Genomic DNA, 21,929 nt, shown 5'->3' on the forward strand with positions numbered 1-21,929 from the left:
TCGAGATGCACAGAATTTTGGACCTGGATTGACATGTCCTGGACGTACAAGTAAACATTCTGACTTTCAACCAGCCAGGGTACATCAAGAAACAAGACATCCCAAGGAATTTAAACACAAAGAGCGGCACAACCCATTCCTGGAAGCAGACGCAGCGCAAGCTGTTGCAAGGACTGGTTTCCAAAGAGCTCCTCTGTGAGCCACGCAGGGCTGGTAGCGGAAGGGAACAAATACTGTCCAGCAAACCAAACCAATGTGCTGCCATACGCCTAGCGGCAGGAGATGGGTGACTGGTCCTAATGCCATTTACCTTTCCTTCTTAAAATTAGTGCTGATTGAGGTTCCCGCGCTGCTTCTTTTTGTGCAAACAGCGGCTTACAAAGAGTAGCAAAGCTCCCTCTTCTCAGTTAACTGGCTCTCCCTTGCTCAGGAAGAGCAGAGGCTGTCAAGCCACAAACAGACAATCCTCAGGAAAGCCGAGCTACTAATCAGTCACTTTTACATTTAAGATCACTTGGAGTTGCCACTGCCTTATACTGTTTTTCTAATTAATTGCACTGGAATGCACTTAAGCAAGCCCCGGATCAAAGAATCAACTGCAGAGATTGAAATAAATCCTGTCTGTGTCGCTAATGCCTTGGAAATGGATGACTTGCTAAGCATTCCAAATCCCGAGTACCAATGGTTCAAAACTACAGATAGCATGAGACACTTCCAAAGGAATAGATTTAAGAATAAAAATGAAAAAAGCTCCCTTCATTTGCTCGTAAAAGACAATTAAAAAAAGGCAATTGTTCAACTAATTTACTGTGAAGTTTGTTGTTTCTTAAGTTCCTCATTCTCCGCTTTTCCAGCACCAGAAATCACAGTGCAGGAGTGTCAATTTTCATTACAGGAAAACTTTATTATCATCACAGATTTCTTTTTTTTTATTTGCTTTTTGAAGGGTTGAAATCTTTTCAAAATAATGATAAATAAAAATGACTGGAAATGGATGTGTTACCAGTTGGTGCAATAAATCACTGTCTCTTCCTGCATGAGTCTCTCTCATGGTTTAGAATATCATCAGAATGCTGTTGATTGATTTACAATTTAGTAATCCAGCCATCATCGTCCATAATTCTACAATAAACCAAGCCACTTAATGTAGCTGTTACAGATGTTCAGAAGTTCATTCCCTGCCTTTTAGGAGGTGATATCTAGACAGCAGCTGCAGACACCAGGATTAGTTGGGGAAGAAAAATCTGTCTTCAGCGCAGGAGGAAAACATCCCATTTTCCTATAACAATGCCCTGTCTTTAAAGCTGAGAGACATGCTTCCAACCTTGATATAGCTAGGTTCAATTATTAAACACCAAATATCTATATGCATATATGCACCCTCCCTTGCCAGCTGGCAGGAGTAACAAGATGCCTGGCTTCTGTCTAAAACACATTATTTCCCGGGAAATCAAGACATTACTAAAAGCCGTTTGCAACAAATCCATCAAAGGGTATGCAGAGAAAAGCACCTGAGCTCACGCAAACCATGCCAGCGTCAAGAAACCCGTGTTGCAGTGCATTCTGCATGTGGCGCAGCATCCGGAGTCGGACGTAAGGAAGCGCTTAAGAGTTTGCTCTTAAAACCCCCACAGAAGTTGCGCTGAGGTGGGCAGGAAGGGCTGCAGCCTGATGAAGAGGGTGCCATTCATTACGGGTTACTGCCCGCAACACCAGCCCTTCCTGACAGCACAACTGGAGACTTCATGGGGACAATTACTAATTTTTTTTTTTCACAAATTACTGATCTGGAAACAGTAGGTTAATTCTTGGTTTCAACTTCTTTTGCTTGAGCCTGAAAACAACACAGCATGAGCTGGTCCACAATTAAGACCTTTGTTAATACTGTTTCTTAAAGAAAAGGAAAATAACGCACGGTACAAGGTGGAGGTATTTTACACCAAACGGCACTAGCGCTCCCTGCCAACCTCAGCAGCCACGGTTCATTTAAAGCAGGCATACAGAAATATCCAACAGCAATTGTCCAAGCGATGGTCTAGGTCACAGAAACAATTTCTCTCCAAAGTGAATCACCATACTGAGGAAGTTAACAAAGACTGCAAAATTCATTAGCTGAGCAGGGCTGGAAAGGTCTGCTCCAAATCCATCACCGATCCCTCTAGGCCAGCCAGCATCCTGTTGCTGACAGCGACCTGTCCCAGGCGCTGCTGGGAGAGGTGCAAGGAACAGCAAAGCTATTTCTAATTACAGGAATCCTCTTATTTCCTCTCAGCTGCACTCACAGGAATCACAAATCAGATCCGTGGTTTGGGCTTTCAGAGGGACATTTGAGGCTTCAGAATGTCAACAACCACAGGATTTCTCTGTTGGGTCAGTCATCCCTCAGATCAGTAAATACATCATGAGACTGAAAGAGTTGGCAAATCTGAGTGAATTTAAGGTCCAAAGAAATACCACTTGGATATTTTACAGGGACAGCACCCCTGGACTGTAAAGAAGGGATATCATGCCCTAACAAACCATGGGTTCTTCTGCTTCTAAGGGTGGTAAATCATAGAATCGCTGAGGTTGGAAGGGACTTTTAAGATCACCAAGTCCAACCTTTAACCTACCCTGACAAAAGCCACTTCTAAACCATGTCCCTCAGTGCCCCATCTACCCATTTTTTTAAACACCTCCAGGGATGGTGAATCCACCACCTCCCTGGGCAGCCTATTCCAATGTTTAATAACCCTTTCAGTGAAAAAATGTTTCCTAATATCCAATCTAAACCTCCCCTGACGTAACTTGAACCCGTTTCCTCTCGTCCTATCACTTGTCACCAGGGAGAAGAGGTCAGCCCCCATCTCTCTACAACCTCCTTTCAGGTAGTTGTAGAGGGTGATAAGGTCTCCCCTCAGCCTCCTCTTCTCCAGGCTAAACAACCCCAGCTCCCTCAGTCGTTCTTCATAAGGTTTGTCCTCCAGACCCCTCACCAGCTTTGGAGCCCTTCTCTGGACATGCTCCAACACCTCAATGTCCCTCTTGTAGTGAGGGGCCCAAAACCTCACTTAAAGATCCCTTGCCCCATGGCTAGCACAAGCACTTGCAACTATCAGAAAAGCAGCTGTTTGATAAATAAATACTTGAGAAACTTCTAAAAAATAAAAAAATACAGGGCAATGTTATTGCCTCACCTTCCATTTCAAGGACTCTGTCCTAGCTGGCCGAAAGGCAACCAAGCTCCTCTGCAGCTCTACTGCAGGTAAGTCTAATTACGTGTTTAAAAGTGTAGGGTTGGGATTCCCCAAAGCGCTGCCTTCACCTCAGAAAACCCCTCTGCACCTCTCCAAAGAAAGAGCACAGTGGGACTGTTCCTCCCGCGGCCTGGGAATGCCCTAACATCCCAGCGCGAAGGGAAAACCCAGCTGTCCCCCAGGCCCACCACAGCTCCCACTAGATGGCACCTGCCTGCTGCTAAATGTCACCTGCAGCTGGCAGCGCCGCCTGCCCGCCCCAGCAGAGAGGGGACGCTCTCCCTACGGCAGGATTCCTCTTCCCTTCTCATGGGATTTGTTCTGTCTCACGTATTAAGGCCACAAGTGCAATTCCCTTTAATTGGGCTGGTGGGGGAGGAGGATGACGGGAATCGGTAATTGCGAATATTTCCATTTCCGCAGCGGGGCCGGAGGCAGTGATGCCAGCGGGTCACCCCACGCTAGCCAGAGCTCACCACAACTGGGGACCAGCCGCAGCCGCTGATGGGGTGGCGTAACCAAGCACGAGGGTCGGCACAAGCACATCCTCCAAGGCAATTCTCTGCACACACAGCTTTCCCTCCAGAGGGACCGAGAGTACTTGCCGCCGGTATTTACATTTCCAATTTAACGGCCCGTATTCATTGCTTACACGAACACTGCATAGGAAGTACTCCCCAGCCTGCAGGTGATGGTGCACACATAACCCTGGAGCACGGGGCTTTGCATTGGGAGATTACAATTCTGTATCTATAGCGCCATTCGCTTAAGTCTCTGCCTCAGGCTTGACTACGAAACGTCACCTCCAAAAATTTACGCAGGATTTTTCTCCCTCGTAGGCTTAGGTTACATGGAACGGTTTTGCCAGCATAGGTGTACTGTGACAAGTAAATAATAAAAGAACATTGTCAGCCAAATAGCAACGCCAACAAGAAGTTGCGGGTAGCTATATATACAGTTGAGGGTATAGCCTACTCTGTACAGGGCGATGGCTTAAGTTATAGAGGCAGAGGAATGCTTGCCAGTGCGAGCTCTCTTCCAAAAGGGGTTTATCAGCACAGCTCTACTGAAATAATCACATTTTGAATGCAGGCATGTGCTTAATCTCTCTGTCAAAACAATTATCGCAGAGAAAAAGTTTCTCGTGTTTGGTAAATTTCGAAATAAGAACGTGGCACCCTACATCCCTAGGGCATGCTGTGATAAGTCTCTGCCCGCTGGGATCTGCGGGGCTGGGGCCATTAGTTCAGATACACCGGCAAACTGCTGAGCTGGGGCAGTCCCTACGGACCCGGGATGGGTGAGAGCCGGTGCTCTCGTTGTACGAGGCTCCATATCCCACAGCCCTCAGTCACTCAGTCCCCTGACTGTCTCTTCACACAAGAATTTATCTTTTCTTTGAGTATTTTGCCAGTGGGAGCTGGAGGGTAGCAGGGTCATCGCAATACGTTTCTTTGAATACTCTGGGGGATTTCAGCTTGGCGTATTTCATTTTTTCACCCCAAAGAGAGGGTGTGTACAAAAGCAAGAGATCCGGAAAGCTTTTAGCTCCACAGGAACTGCCAGCACTGCTTCCTTTCTTTGCTTCATTTAGCCTGATGATGGTTTTTTATTATCAATTAGCTCAAACACAGAAAAGCTACATCTCTTCGTCGGCTGTGGGACACAGGTATTGGCGTTCAAGTCCCCCTTGTTAGTCTTTCTGAGGAGCTGGGCTGACGCTGGTTGTGCATCCTGTTATTCCAGTCAGCCTAGAGACAACTGCCAGCGCTGGCACAAACGGCGTGTATTGGAGACAGAGAAAACCAAAGGTAATTCCTCCCACTCCACGCTTGGGCTTGGTGTACCTGTTCCTACACGTGTATCCTCCTTATGCCAGACATAAGGAAGGCAGAAGCAGTTGTAGAGAGGGACAAGAAAGGGGATTGCTAATACAGAAAATTAATATTGAAAGAATCAGTACAATAAAGTTTCACAATGTTCACTCTGGGAAGACAAGGTCTTCCTTCTGGAGAATTCCCTGAAGGGAGGAACAATAGCAATAGATTTGAAAAAGGGAAAAAAAAAAAAAATCCAATCACATACTCTATATTTCAAAATTAAGAAGACTACCAGATGCAATTACATTCATGATTAAAAGATCTAACAGAAGCATATTTAAATTCATTAACTTAGTCCACACTTTACTACCTCAGGAGACCAGCTGCTCCTGGAATACAGGGCAGCAAAATACAAACTACATCTTGCTTGTATTTGATCAAAAACCTTTTGGAAGTTCCAATGATCCGGCTGTTAACATCTCTTAGGTGATAATTAGGCTCTTGGGGCAGCAAACATTGTTTGGGAGAGAAAATGCACTGTGGAAACGTAAGCAGCGGAGCCTTCTGCCTTGCTGAAGAGTCAGTTATTCCACTTTATAAAAAAAAGCATGCGAGGGCGAAATGAGGCCATTTTCAAACAGAGACTCATCTTGCCTGTGTATATCAGCAATCAGCAGATGCTCACCTCTGCGTAAACTGTTTACTTTAGGTTTTGCTCATTTCTTGCAACATAGGTTTTAACCAGGAGGTTTCTGCCCTTGTGCGCTGCGGTTCAGGAGCACAGCTCTCCTCTGGAAAACAGACGCTGCGTGGTTTTTCCGTCCCTGCTTGACAGCTGTTTGGTGGCAGGTACCAGGTGGGGCCGAGCAGGCACTTCCCCCAGTTCCTGTCCTCCCCAGCAGGGTCCCCAGTCCGCTTTGGCCTCCTGGTCTCTCTGCTCAGGGGATGTTCCAGAGCCCCTGGATGCAGCACCAGGCTTCAGGGGCTGGGAAGAGCCAGAACCTCTCCACGGGATGAAGTCTGTTAGCAGGGCAGATGCACAACAATATTCTCCATCTGTCCCAGGAGGGCACTAAATTAACAGCGGAGGCACTGACTTACTTCCTTTCCGTTATTGCCAGGGGACCTATTTCCCGGTGACTGGACAGGAAGAGACTTAATTAAAGATAACTGGGAATTTCTGTTTATTGTTGGGTCCGACACGCGGCTGTCCTTCTGAAATCTTCCTCTCTCTCTGTATGCTATACCTGGCTTTGGTCTCCTCCATCCTGCAAGACAAAGCTCACCTCCGCTGGATAATGACCTTCCTTCTCAAGAGATCTTTTAAATAATTCTGACAGTTGGAGTCTTTCCTGTCCTTCCTGCACAGTCCCTCATAATCAAGTGCAAGAAACACCAAAGGACACTGTTGACCTTTCAGACAGACAGCTACGCCCGTGTCTGAACTGTCACACAGACATTTTCGGGACTCATTTCAAGATTTTACTCTTGTGAGTCTGTTCTGATCCACGGCAGAGAGCTCCACATTATGGAAGCCTCTGCTCTCTCTCTCTCTGTGCCTCTAGGAAGTTGTACCATTCCTGAAGAGCTGTAATTCAGCTTGAAACCAGCACATTTAGTCTCCCGCTATTGGTGCCACATGACCGTTATGTCCTCACTTGACTGCAAACGTAACTGAAGCGCCCGGCATCTTCCCACACCACCAAGGAAGTCCTGATGATATGCACAGGAGCAGGAACAGTTTCCTGCTGTCTGCATCTCTTCATTCAAAGGAAGATAGCGGAGATGTGGCTACACCAGCAGTGAAATGTCGCACTCAGCTTTATTTCTCTTTTGACACTGAAGGACCAGAGATATCTATTTTGCTTTAAAAGCCAATATAAGGCAGCCGACTTCCCTTTGAAAGCCAAGAATAACTCAAGTATCAAAATCACAGCTTCAGAATGTTCGCTGTTTGAGTGCTATCCTGGCAATACCTCACAGCTGAGGGTATGGAGGTGAGAGCTCCTGCAGGGGATGGAGAAAGACACTCTTCCACGACTCATCAGCCACCCCTCCGGTGAACAAGGACATAGTGACAGCACTAGTCAGAAAAATTGTAACTGTAACCAAAAGCAAGAAGAAAATAAGAGGAAAAATAGGGAAGAGGATGGGAGATTGCACTGGTCCGAAAACACTCAACACCAACTTTCAATTCTAAAAGTATTTGCTACTAACTCAACTCCAGACACGTGATTCTGACATGTTTCTATCTCAGAACCGGAATTAAATGCAGTCTCAGATCCTCATTCTGATGAACAGTAACTACATTTTTTCTTGTTATATATGGGAACGCATATCATAAATATTATATATTGTGTTTCAAATACACAGCCCTTGGTATATGGTGTATATGGTATATATATAAATGTGGTAATAACCCTTATTACCACATTTTTGGGACAATCCTTAATACTGCTCCAAAAGTCAAAAAAGTACATGTTTAAGTCCATTACAACAGGAGACAGCTTTCCTGAATGGGACCTGGAATTCAACCTGAGCTGAAGTTCCTTACACCAAACCCCAAACGTATTTCATGCAATACCTGTGCTGTGCATGTGACATGGAAAATGACGGGTTTATATTTTGTGAGGAATTTACATAAAATTGAGTGGGGGTTTTCTAGAGAACTCAGTCTCAGAGAAAAGAGAGATTATTTGCACCTAAGGGCAAAATCCCCATTAATACGATGAACACACACAACTCTATGGATGAGGCTTCTGATGGCACTTACAGAAATTGGGTGCCAACAGTCCCTTACAAAGAGAGATGTGCCTTGTATTGTTCTCAGCATCTAAGAGCCTGTAAAGGCTGCTATGAGTCTTGAGATTGGGTACTGAAGATGGTAGATGGCGAATTTATGAATCACATTTCAATTTTTTAATCCAAAGAAGCTTCAATACCTTTTACTACCCTTTCCCTTTGCCAGAAAGTTACTGGTTATCCTTGACAACAGATAGCTCCATCTGCATTTTTATTCTTCCCCAGTGAATACACAGATTTTCTTTAAACACAGATTCTCATCTGTCTAAGCCTTAAGGAGTAGCAAAATATTGTGGGAGAAGAACTCAGAATGATCCAGATGCCACGATAGGGAGGACAAGGAAGGAAGACAAGAAAAGAGGTGCTTGAGATGAGTTGCGATTAAATTTCTTAAGTTTAAATTTGATTAAATTTCTTAGGTTAAATTTGCAAAATTACTTAGAGGATTGAACATATCAGCCTTGAGTTCACCATTAGGTCGATCTGGTTGTAAAACAAAGGGGTTCCCTTTCGAAGAGGTAAAATGAAAAACTTCCGACATTTTCTCTTTTAAAACCATTTTGTGCAGAAGGGGATGTTCTGTCTGCAAGTGACGTGATTAATTCTCTTTTTGGTGAATATCTGGGGTGAGGGTAGCTGCACATGTTATCATCCAAAAGGTTTATTTTTAGACCTATACCTACCATAATCCTACCTTTCCTTTTTCTTTCTGTCGATAATGATTTCACAGGTCTGAAAAAACTGCATTAATTCCAAAGCAAGAAACAAGAACTTTCCAAATGACCACCATTAATACGGAGGAATTACAAACATATCTGGCCTTGTTGCAGGCTGAAAGCTGAACACCTCAGGGGTCAATTGTCACTTTTATTACGCTGAACATACCTGCACTCTGACGAAGAACTGCTGTTGTCACAAATGTTTTTCCGGGCACCAGTGCTGAACGCTCCCGCTCTGTCTACATTCCTGTGCCTAGCTGTTCCACTCACCTTAAGCTGTTCCAGCCGTTGTTGGTTTGCTGAAATCTTTTTGCCTGACTCTTAAGTCACAATTACTCCCTACACTCTTCTGCCAAATTTTCATTCCGTAATGGCACGATCCAAAGCTCATTGAACTCAAAGGAAAGATTTGCACTGGCTCCTAGGGATTTTGGATCATACTTTACCTGCCTGCCTGCCAAATGCCTTCCCTGAAGACAAAGCAAACGCTGCGTATGAGCTCTCTTATGAAAGAGTGACAACTGCTAGGGGAGGACGCGTGAGGAAAGAGCTGGGAAGACGCTTGAGCAGACATGGGGAGACACAGACTGCTGAGGACACAGGGCTGGAGACATGCTCTTGGAAGGAGGGACACCCCTGAGGGACTGTGGCCCATGGAGGACTCACGCCAGGGCAGGGACTCTCCCGAGGGACTGCAGCCTGCTGGCAACCCATGCTGGGGCAGCAACAGTGAGAAGAGCAGAGTAGAAGAGAAAACCAGTAAGAACTGTGGAAGAGGAGCAGACAGAAACCATGACACCATTAAACATTACAGCAATCACACATTGGATTGTTGTACCACAATGGATCCTGCCATTCATGCCCAAACCCTGATTTAGAAGAATAATCTCTAGGTAAACTAGGAACTTGTATCTCCGTGTTGTTTCAATGCTGGGCCTTTCTCAGAAAGGGACAACTAGGACCCCAATGGTGATATCACCTTCCTGCAGAAAGGGCCGATATGTTTTATTGAGGACATCTGGACCCTTCCCAACTCATGTTCAAAGAAAGAGCTTTTGAAAACTATAAGCTGGAGCAACTTTGCTTTCTGTGCCCCCACCAGTTCCCTTAGGCTACGTCTATGCCATCAGATCCAGGAACTCTTACCCAGGTGGGATAACCAGTTTGTCCTGATGTCCAGGGACACCCCTGTGCTGTGGTTTCGATGGGCTGGAGGAGAGCTGTGGGCTGGTCCAGGCAGGTACCTTCTCAGCATGACAGAGGGATCAGGGTATAAGGAGTGCCTTAAAACACACATATCCCATACCTTAGACAGAAGCAGAGTGACCCAGATCCTTTGTAAGGACAATTTGTGAAAAAAGTGATCGTCAAGCCTTGTTAAGGGAGCTAAATACTGTTTTCTCCGCAGAATTGTGTCTAATATGCCATTATCACAATGTCAACCTTGTGTGCCCAGTTTGTCACCTGGGACTCTGCTGATCTCATTGCCTTCAAGCAGAAGCACTGGGGACTCCCAGCTGTTCAACAGCCGCCAAGAAAACTAAACACTTCTCCCTTGCTAGTTCACTAAGAAGCTAAAAGGTAGAAAACAGAAGCCTTAGTAGAATGCTGAGGCCCCTTACTTCAGTCAGTGCTCTGCCATGAAAACCCCAGCATCTCTCAGTCCATTCATGTGGCATCTACTGAGCCTAAATTCCATCCTGTCCACATGTACATGCAAAGCAGGTTTTATACTATTTGTGGCTGAAGATTATAAAAGCCAAAAGATTTATGAATTGCCAGATTCATGCATTCGGAAAACTTGACTCAGGCCCCTGGAAAACCACTGGACCAGCTGAAAAATTCTACCACATTAAGCTGACCTCATTCTGCTTAACTCCAAGCACTCTGGCAGTGGAGCCCAAGATCCTTCCAGCTCCAAGTCATTCGCTCTAGGAACCTCACGAAAGCTGCAGGAGGTGTCCTCTGCCAAACCCCCTTCTCTCACAGCAGCGATGCCTCTGGTCATCAGCAAGCAGGCATGATTTCTGTTAGTTGTGGCCCAGTTCTGGTCTATTTTAGGATTTCTAGAAGCTGTTAAAAACTAATATCCTCGCACTCCCTCCTCCTAGAATCTCATTTATCACTCTGCCTCCTGCACGGTTACACTTCTCTTTCTCTTAGCTGGCAATTTCTTTCCAATGATATAAATTTTGGATGACCCTCAGGGGTTGTAAGCACATGGGTGCAGTGGACCAGACTACAAAGTGACAAGGAAAGATTTAAGCAACTGGGACTGCGCGGCAAGGGGGAATAGTGCTAATTAAAAGGAAAAGGAACAGTAAATAGCCAGAGACAAAATGCAAAGATCCTCAAGCGGGAACACACCGGCGGCAGAAGAGCTCCTTGTGATCTGTCCCGCTCACAGTGCGGCCCTCCGCTCAAACAGGGCCACGAAATGCATCTATTATATTAATAGATAGATTCACTCTCCACATGTATTAATTGTCATGTCTCCTGACTTGGGGGTGCATTTTTAGTACATTTTCACAACTGTTTGCACTACAGTCACCATAATTACAAGCATGTCAGTTGAACTCAACTTTGTCTTATGTCTCAGAAGTAGAACTATTGTTAATTAAGCTTGATAACCAAGTTCTGTCACAAATGGCACTTGGTCAGCCACACGGTGGTGCAAAGATGAAACAGTGTACCTACAGAGTTTGCAAATATTATGTAAGGGAACTATTTTGCCTTACAGAATCTGCACAATATGGTATGACGCTTGTGACAATGTGGCTTGATAATCAAACACCACTTGCTGGGCCAACATAAGAAATTCTACCTGCAATCTCAGTGGCCCCATAGACATGACTGCTAATCTCATTTATAAGTATTTTCAAACGTAAGCAAACGTTACTAAAAATAAGATGTGGAACTAAGAATAGGCATCAGGAAAGGGAGTTAGTACAGGAGGAAAGGAAGCTTTCCAAAACGATTGAACTACGTTGTTTCTAAATGTCAATTAAAGTTACTGAACTTTATGAACATACGAACAGCTCAACTTTGCACTAAAACACCTATTTACCTGTGTGCATGGGCACAAGTGTGCACACACAAGGAGGAACCCAGAGAGCCTCTTCCAGGGCAGCTGCTTCTCAGGCTGGACTCTGGTGAAGTCAATTAATCTCTCTCCAAATCTAACAGGGGCTTTTCTGACACATGGCACTAGTCTTGAGACACTGACAACCCACTGGTTCAGAAAGTCAAGGAACGCAATTGTTTATGGGACTGTCATTTGGTATAAAGCATTTATAGACCGTGAAACACAACTGATCACCCACCCGCTCTGCCTCCAAGTGTTATGGCACATCCACGGCTACAATCAAGAAATGCGTAGTATGGGTCAAGAAAGGGCCTGAGGTAGCTGCTGAATGTCACAGATCCTGAATCTGCCTTATGCCTAGTAGTAAATGGCAACAGCACAAAAGTTGGCTTAAGTTTACAGGCTCTCAGTGGCTCCTGTGGGCCAATAAAGCACCAGGGCATCAGCGGTAGCACGTACAGAAACCCGCTCCGACTCCCTTAAATTAACCCTGGGGAGCCACAATAAAGACTCCAGGATGCAACAGGGTTCCCCTCTGCTGAGATGATAATTCAGTGATCAGTTTCACTGCTGTGAGTCCCCGACCTCGTGCCAATGCAGATCAGAGTTAACACCACAAGAGTTCCGTCTCTGTCTGGAAAGGCAATGGAAGGAATACGCTACATAGTCCACCCGGCGCTGAAACGCCGCAGAATGCCTGACAGACCGATATATCTCCAAACATCACTGAGCATCCCATTTCATGCACAGCCCGCTGTCTTGCCTTCCGACAATCAATATTCTTTCTGCTTTTCGTGCACATTCACACACAAAAAGCAAACACACAGACAAAGCCAAATTTTCCCAGCTTCTCAACTCATTACTGAAATTTTCCTTGCAGCTCACTAATTTTGTTCTCTCTCAGGTATGAGTACTCCCAGCAGCAGGTTTCCAGCAGCAAATTAGGCAAGCTAAATTACTGGAAGTTTACCAAAGGAAAAGGAAATAAAGACCTCAAACACCTTGTGGACTTTTCTCTCCCTCAAATCAGTAGCTTGTTTATTCTAATAATAATAAAGCAACAGAAGGATGTAATTAATGTCAAGCACAATTCATTCCTGTTACTTTGAGGTACTAAAATCAAAACCAGAAATCCTGACTTTGAACATACACACAAAAACACAAGAAAACTTTTATAAGTACGATTTTCTAATTTAGGAACATCCATGTGCAATGTGAGCTGCTCAGCAAATTGAGCCAGGAAATACATTAACTGGAAGCTAATTTAGGGCAGAACTATTTTACCTCATGTTTGAAACTGTTCCACCAGGTTACTTCACTGCAAAAGAGGCAGAACATTTTGGAGAGGAGAATGAGCATACTAAGGGGTAGAGAGAAGGGAGGGGATTTTGAACTGTGGGGTTCTGGCTAAAATGGAAAGGAAGCTATTTCTGGTGGACTCTCCCCCCCGCCACCCGATTAATGGATAAATCGTGTAAGAAAAATGTCTCCATCCCAAGGCAGACCCAATTATGTTCTGCATTAACTGAAACATATGGGAACATTTCAGTATAAACAAAAACTGCACTGTATGAGCTTTTTTCTATGAGCTTTCCAGTTCATTTAACCCTTGCTATGGTGCGGTGCGCATTAAGTACGGTTTGAGATTACTGGTAGAACACTCCACTGAGTATTTTTTGGCTCAGATAACGCAGCAGTAACTCCCAGCTTTTATACTGATAAACTGGAAGCCTACTTGCATTTCAAAACACTGTAGGCCCTCTTCTTTATGCCAAATTTTTCAGCTGAAGGAGGTGGATGTTACAGTGGGCTTCCTGAGAGCACCCATGTTGAGCAAAAGCCAATTTTTTGAACAGACGGATGGCACTACTTTAAAATCACCTATGAGAAAGATGATCTTAAATGGTATTCATGGGAGCTTGGGCTCCCAAATTACCTGTGTGCTTTTGAAAATGCTGCCATTGAGTAATACCTAGTTGTTGCTTCTTCGCTTTCTTGACTGTGCCCTTGTTCACCTTCATGTTGGGATTCCAGACGCACTTTTTCCTGGTTGCGACAGTGAATGGCGGTGGTCGTGGTGAATCACCACAACCCAAACCTTCTCGGAAGTTCATGCGCCTCTGGGGATCCAGAGCAGCCCAACCTAAGCGGGCAGTGCAGCGAGGCAGCCTGCTTTTGTCTTGCCCTTTCGTCTTCGTGCCTTCCTTGTTGAGATCTGCCCTGCTGAGAGGACCAGCTGCACCACCACTTCTTTGTCAGGCAGATGAGGCTCTATCATGTTTTAGACCATTTTCTTATGTTAACTAGTCTACTTACGTTTCAATACTAATATTTACTATGTCAACTAGTTTACTTTGCTCTTCTGAGACCATGCTGACATTAACTTAGTAAATGTGCCTCCAACCTCTCATATCTTCACGACTGCTAAAACAAGCAAACATCAGCAGATCGGACATAGTTCACACTGTGTGTGTGGCAGGAAAGAATCCTCCCAAATCAAAGTGCAAAGTCCTTTTGCCATGGAAAACAAGGGGAGATATCTCTCCAAGTCAATGCCACGCTATCGAGTATCAATTTTCATTTCCTGACCAAATCTCAGCAAAACCAGGAACTTATTCATCTCACTGTCATTCATAGAAAGTAAAACCACAGAGACTATTGCAATTTTGACTTCTGAATTACAGGGGCCATTGCGCTTCTACGACTTAATGACTTAATTTTTCCTTGAATTCTGCATGTATTCTTGAAAGAATCTTATTTCAATTTAACAACTGTCAGCAACGCTCAACCCAGTATAATCCAGAGAATTTTTAGTCCGAGTTTGTCTAGCTTCATCTTTTTTTTATCTATTAGTCTACTGCCAGCTTGCTATTCCCCTTACAGACTGCAAATCAATGGCCCTTTACACTTCAGCTTGAACCCACCAGACTGCGCTCTGCAGGTTTCCTTTTGAGGCCTGGTTTCCAGTCTTTTTCTTGCATGTCGTGTTTCAAGAGACCTCCCCTATTTATTTTCCGCCTTCTCCAACTGCGGGCACCAGAGCCGAGGAGGGTGAAGGGCACACTCAAAGCTGCAGGATACGATACAGTCACACATCCTGCATGGATACCTGTTGTGTACCTGTAGTACAGCCCAGGCAGGAGGATCTGTCCTGGTTCCGGCGAGGATGGGGTTAATTTTCCCCAGGCTCTGGCAGGGACACAGGTATTCCATCCCATGTGAGCCATGCCCAGTCTATAGCTGGGAGCTGCAGGGGGAGGTGGCAGTGAGCGGCAGTGACTTTACTTCTAGGTTACATGCTCATAACCAGACTGGAAAAACACTAATGGGAAGCAGTTAATGGTTAGTAACCTGTGTGTAAGTCATTTACCGCTTCATCCCAGAGGGCAAACACCCAGGATAACTACCACAAGCAGCAGCTTCAGCAAAAGCTATGGAGGGGCAGATATGCCCAACGCTGCGCACCGGAGTCAGTGGGGAGGCAGAGCACTGGTACCTTCTGAAGAAACCTGTGGCACCGCCGCCGGTGCTGCTTCAAGCTGGGAAGTCCAGGAGTCCACACGCTTTTCAGGGTTTTGAAACCATCAGCTTCGATAATTTTACTTCAGCTGGCCAGGAGGAGGGGAGGTCAGTTGTGTAGCTGTCCTCTAAGCAACTCTCTCATAAAGATAATTGTATTCTCACTTTTAGAGAGGACTTTCATTCCATAAACAAACATCTTTTTCAAAGACCTGTGATACAGCTGAGGAGGGTGCGCGTTCTCCCCTCCCTCCAAAAGTTTGGACTGCTGTGAGTGCTTGACACAGGGCAAGTCCCCTTCCCTCTCCCTCTGTGTGCTCTGCTCTCACTGTTCGACTGCCTGAGAGGTTTTCACCTTTTTTCCCCGAAGATATTTTCCTCTTTGGCTATTTTTTGTTTCCTACGTAAAGCCCAAGCCCAGTAACATTCAGGAAGATGACAACTGTCAGACCCACAGTGCTCGAGTCAGCTAAAACACTGATGAAATGATTTTGCTTGTCCCTGATCTCCACTGCTGTCAGTTCTGGTACTTTTCAGACAGTTTGAGATTCACTTTCAAATGTGTCTTCCCAGCTTGGGCAGGCTCTTTGGCCTCAGAATGACACCCAGGCACCGTACATCCTTAAATCCCTGGGCAGAGGACCCCCAGCAGGAAGGATGAGGTGGGTGAGCCACCTTGCAGAATGGTGGAGGATTCTCTCTGCAGGAAAGGATGGAAACGGGAGGGAGAGCGTACGCAGCCCATGTAACTCTGCTGGAGCACGGGGACAGGATTGGCAAGACGAGCAGAACTTTTTCTAGATATTAAAAATGTGCTAAGAATCTTCTCATAACTGTTTCTCCATGCTCCTTAGTTCAACTTTTCTTGATGACCTTCCCCACTCCTTCTGATGCGTGGTGTAAATCACAGACGTAAAATTACACGCAGTTCTGTGTGAGCAAGCATTTCTCCACTGCAAGTCCAGCTCGTTCTCCAGGTAACTGGAGATATTAAGAAGTTAAATCCTTCAAACTATTGTTGGAAACAGCAGCACTTGACATGGTGACCCAAGACCGGAATAATCTTGGACTCTGATCTAGTTAAACATCCTTGCCTAATAACCGCCTCAGGCTTTCAGACTGCAAAACCATGGAAATAAAGCAGCATCACAATACAAAAAAATCTTACTTATGTCATTCCTAGCTAAGAACCTGCTCACCTTGAGCTGCCAGGTCAAACAGGCAGGTAGGAAGAGCTGGGGGTATCGATGGCCAGGCAGGAACAGACTGTTCAGGCTGCAGTTTGCCTCTGAATGAAACCTTCCAACGCTCCCAGCACTTTTGTTTCAGGCTATTACATTTGCTTTGTAAATGCTTCACTACTCAGTGAGGCGGGCTTTACTGACGGTGGGAGCCGGGCTCTTTGTCCTGGGCCTGCCAGGCTTCACGTCTACCCTCACAGCCTGTTTCTGAGAAGAACGTAGATGAATTTTTTTAGAGTACGCACAGGAAATCGCTGGATGGTGACATTTGGAAACGGGGTCAGGAAAGACTGTTATCTGCAGGTCTGGGAGCGCACAGTCCTTTCTGGGCGCTGCCAGCACGTTCGTGGAGAGAACTGCAGCATAAACAATAGCCTCCAAGCAGAGCTATGTTACTTGTGACGTGACCCCTAGAGAGCACGAGAAAGCATAAGAGCAGCAGTTCTTAAATAAATAATAAAAAAAATAAGAAATATGGAGTTAATGAGTAAATAAACTGAGGCTATGCTCAAAGACGGAAAAAAAATCATGACAGTCCATGTTTCCCATTGGTGGCGGCTGTCTCTCCCAGATGGCTCTGCCTTTCCGTGCCACAGCGCTTCCTCCTGTTTAAAACACCATTTCAGCGGATTAGCCCTTTGATAGCCGCTCCCAGCCCTGCCAGCCTGGGTTAGTATCTGCCTTGCTGTCAGACAGAGATGTGCAGAACTGGAAAGCCAAGCCGGACCAGGCACTCGCCACCCCACCGGACTCCTGGGCCCCTTGGAGGGGAAGACTCTGGGACACCCCTTTCAGCTCCCAGTCCTATGCTGGTTACAGTACAGTGCCATGTCAACCACTGGGATGGGATGGAAAAATTAAAGCCTTTGAGGTTCATTTATGGCGTGACAGGTGTAATATTCAGAGTCGTTAAGAGATCTTTCTTTTGCTTTTCAACAGCGGCAGGAGTTCAAAAAGACCCTTAAAAATTCTTTTTTGTGCACCATCCTAAGAGCTGCAACTATACACACCCGCTCCTGGATGGGATCCAGAAGTGTCAGCAACAGCCCGAGGGTTAAGTTCCTCCCTTCTTACTGAAAACAATGGTCTAAAGCTCACCATGAAACTCTTTGTTCCCGGTATCCTCTACAATGAGGCTGAGTGAGACCCCAGGGCATCCCACTGCGATAATCCAGCCTCATGTAACTTGCCCGCGGGTCTGTGAATTAACATTTGCAGTGACTGGGTAGGTAAAAACCTTCCTCACTGCCAATTTTTGGCACTGCAACACTCATCAGAGTCTCAAGTATTCCTACGGTGGCCACACATTGTGCACTGTTTATTATGGCCTTTTACTCAGGACACACACTTTCGTAGAGATCCAGTATATGATTCCTCCTACTTCTGTTTTTCTGGTCTTCTATCAATTAACTTTCTTATAGATACATATCCTGTTTCAAAGCACATTTTTAATGGAGAAAAACCAATATTCCTACCAAGTTTTTAGTCTATAATGGGCATGAACAGCCACCTCCTCAACAAAACCCAGGAACCTTAATGTAGTTGATTTAATTTCTTGTGACACACTTCCAGTTTCCGTAATTTTGCCTCTGGCGCTGGCATCCAGCCACAGTGGTGAGTCATTGACAATTCCATTTCAAGGGTTAAATTTACATGTTTTACATAATGAGTACACACATTTTTCCTTTCCTACTAATTAAATTCATTGAGTCTTCTGTGACTCCACTGTCACTATGTAAATGGAGGCAACCTACCATTGTTGAGAGAGGCGCAAGGAGACCGGCTCCAACCCTCTCCCTCAGTCACTCCCTGGAACACAGCCAGGCCCCTGCACGGCTGCAGAGATGACCCAGACACTACAGCATGTAATTCTGGACCCCTGAGAGGGGGGGAAAGTATAAAGTCTGGAAAAATAATAGTATATTCCAGATCTGTCAAAGACCAGGACTGTCTTGGTGCAAGCTGGGAAGCGTCAGGACTTCACTATTCGCCACTTGCTGATCATATATAAAAGTGCTCATTAAAATAAAATTTCCTACTTTGGTTTCTGTTGCTTGTCTTCACAGCAATTTCTGTCCTTGAAAATTGTCAGAAAATACACAGCTCTGCCTCCCAGCATCTGCACATTTCTAAATTCCTGCTGCAAAAGGTTCTTATCCCCGAGTGTCCTGGTTCCTGAGGAACAGAAGGTACTGAAAAGGCATTACAAGGCAGCAAGCTCGGGGAAGGAGTGGTTTGGAGATATTTCACCTCAGACTTGGCAGACTCCCGAGAGCGGCAGAAAAATGCAGTCCAAACCAAAGACATCCTTGTAACACAGCAACACAAAGAAAACACTGCAAGCTTTCAGGGAAGAGACAATGTCCCTGCCTGTCTTTGTACACCTATCACTGTATATTCTGATCTTGATTGGCATCCCTTCCCTCTGTTGTAATTTAAACAAGCACATCTATATGTATCTTTAAATTCACTGAGCCCCCTCTCAGCAGCTGAAAATCTCTGGAAATCCTAGGTGAAGGGAAACATCGAGTGACCTTGTCTTGCTCCTTGCAGTCCTGGGCAGATTTGGTGCTCCGAGGCTGGTCCAATGCCCCCAACAACCTTTCGCTTGCCTCTCTCGGTGGCATTCAGGGAGGCGCTGGCAGGGCTGGGAAGCAGCAGGAGGGAGGCAAAGCCCAGCATGGCACAGCGGCACTGGGTACAATGCCCAGGAAAACCAGAGCCTCCTCTGTTGAGAGCAACCCTACTCGCAGCCAATGGTTAGTGAAGACAAAACATGAAATGCACCTCTTAATTGGACTTCTTGCACTCCAAATGACCACTAATTATTTTGCTTTCTTACTAACCTCTTCCCCAGACGGCTTTCAAGTTGCAGTTCTGTACCTCTGATACATGCATAACACTGACTGAGGAAATAATGATCTTACCTTTAAAGTAACAAAGAAGAAAGGATCACACAGGGATATCAAAGCCACCAAAAGACAAATCCAGGCCAAATTAGCAATGGGAAAGAGAAAGAGAGAGAAAAAGCCAGTCAGATTTGTATTTCACTATGAGCATGCCAGCAAAACAGGAAAAAAAAAAAAAAAGACATTTTAATTCAATTTAGTTTGCTTTCTCCAAGCAAATGATAAAGTAAAAACAACGGACAAGTAAAATAAGGTGACACAAAGTGCTTTTGTCAGTGGATAAAGATTTCAAAGCTTTATGCAAATAATTTTTCACCAGCTTTCCTTCGTGACACTGATTTGCTGTCATCAAAGGAGTAACAGGAAGATCTTTTATGTACTATAGAATTTAACACAGACACATACCATTCCACTTTTGAACACTAAGTATAAGTAATGGACGCAGATACAGAGAAAAGGTAGGGGATGTATCAATATATCTGTCTGCACACACTTAACAACGTGTACCCCGTGGCAAAACTCCAGTTCTCGGTGGTACCAGCCCAGCCCATTGCATTTGCCATGTTATCGCCAAGCCCCAGGCACAGGTTTAACATCCAGTAACTTCTCTCTGTATTAGCAGTATACTTCCGGCACTCAACCAGGAAAAATGCTTTGGAGACCTGTTAAAGCTAAGCCAAAAATCCATAAACCAAGAGAAGTTTGGTGCAATGAAGGGATAAAAAGGGGATGGGAATAATTACTTGCAAGAAAAGAAACAAAGACTGTTCTAAAGTCAGAAATTCTGCGAGTTTCCTAGGGAATTTATCAGAGAGACTGAAAGATGCCTAGTGCTACTGAGGGAACCAAGCAGGAGGCTCAAGTCTTTTAATTGTCTTTTCATTGTCCAATTGTCCCATACTGTGGTGAAAGGTTTGACATAAGCATCTGTGAATAAAGGAAAGAATCCAAGCAAACGTGAAATTCTGTCTCATGTTGTGTGTGATCCGCCCCGAGCCTGAATCCACGTTTCATGAACTTGGCATGGCATGTTTGAATAATTTTTATAATGCTTTCCGTTTTCACCGACAATAAAACTACAACAATTTAATTTGTTTTAAATATTAAGAGGAACTTTTCTCAAGAGCTGCAAATTCAAGTTTGCGTTTATCCAGAAAACTTTAACAAAATGGTGTTATATCTCTTATTCTTTTTCTACTTTAGCTCCAATGCTTTTGACTCTAAATGGCACATGCATACAGAGATGTCCTTCCAGAGAAATCATGACATAAGATCACGATGTAAGAAAAAAGACCACAGACAGATTCAGAAGGCAACTGTAACGTGCTGCGGTAGTACAGCAAATGTGTCTGCTGTCCTGGATGCAGGAAGATACGAGCTCACTCTGTTCATCGCAACCTTGCAGGAATATGTTAACTAGAACCTGGTCCAGCTCGGTGGGGGCTGTGATTGCTCAGCGCCGCCTCTGGGCTAATTAGCCCTACTGATGGCAACACAGCGCTGCCTGGGCATCTCTGCCCTGGCTCCAGTTCACAGGGTAGAAACGCTCTGTGATAACAAGGCGTTGTGAAACTCCTCTCCTCCCCCAGGGTAGAGCTGGGAGCTGAGAAACTGGCCCTCCAGCCACCAAACGCGTGTGGGGACAGGCAGCGGGCAAGTTTCAGCTATGAGGCTCGCTCTCCCTCATCATCAGGCTATGACGAAAACAAGGGCCTTCTGCCAAAGCATTTCTGCCAGTGTATGCTTCCATCCACCTTCTTTTCTGTTTACACAAAAAGACAGGGAGGAAATGAAATTTTGGATAAAGTGACTCTGCTGAAGGACCCAACAGGGTGGGGAGACCATAGCTCGAAATAAATCCCAGTTATGATCTCACTCCTCAGTAACTACTGAGCAAAGATGAATGAGAAATGCGCAAGCACACGTGTAAGGAGACATACATTTCACTGGGTTCACACGGTCACAAAAGCGAGTGGGAATGTGAACTGCCTCTGACTTTCACCCCAAAACCTTTACAGGCAGTCTGTTATTGCCTCAGTACTCACCAATGTATTCAATTCACTCACTGAATTCCCTTTTTGAGAGGGAAAGCAGTGAGAAGAGAGGAACGCGGTTCCAAAAAATGCGGTAACTGGAAGAGCAAGCTCCTGTAAGGCAGGAGAACCCAAAGGACCTGGAGCTTGGGCAGAGCTGGTCTGAAGGCTCTTCCCTCCCACTGAGATCTGCCCTCAGGGGATCTTGTCTCTGGGTTGGGGGGAAAAAGTGCTGGATGAGCTGGTCCTCTGAAAGCCACAGGGAGTTTTGCAAGAACGTCTTCTACAAGATTATTTATCTTTTCTTCTCTCTCAACAGGGCCCTGTAGCTCCATTTCCCCACGGAGAGCTGGAATGAACTCTAGAGCACATGTCCTGCTGCTGCGGGGGACTGGCACGCTGCGCAGAAAGCGAGGAAATCTACTCTGTATTTCTTAGATACTCTGATGCCCGGAGGTGCGATATTAAATCAGCAGAAGAAATGAGTCCTGCACAACTAACTCCAGAAAAAGGTAACATTTTCTAGGTGAACACATGATGCTTTACCAGTGTGGCTTTCAACTGT

At 45.2% G+C, this 21,929-nt stretch overlaps 1 protein-coding gene across 1 annotated transcript in view; it reads right to left on the reverse strand.

Annotated features, from left to right (window-relative positions):
• The window catches only part of HS6ST1 (heparan sulfate 6-O-sulfotransferase 1), a 198,027-nt gene that overhangs the window by 17,977 nt on the left and 158,121 nt on the right, over positions 1–21,929 (reverse strand). The gene's annotated exons all lie outside the window — the stretch shown is intronic.

Source organism: Chroicocephalus ridibundus, chromosome 6 (assembly GCF_963924245.1).
Source record: "Chroicocephalus ridibundus chromosome 6, bChrRid1.1, whole genome shotgun sequence".
In the NCBI taxonomy this organism is placed as follows: Eukaryota; Metazoa; Chordata; class Aves; order Charadriiformes; family Laridae; genus Chroicocephalus; species Chroicocephalus ridibundus.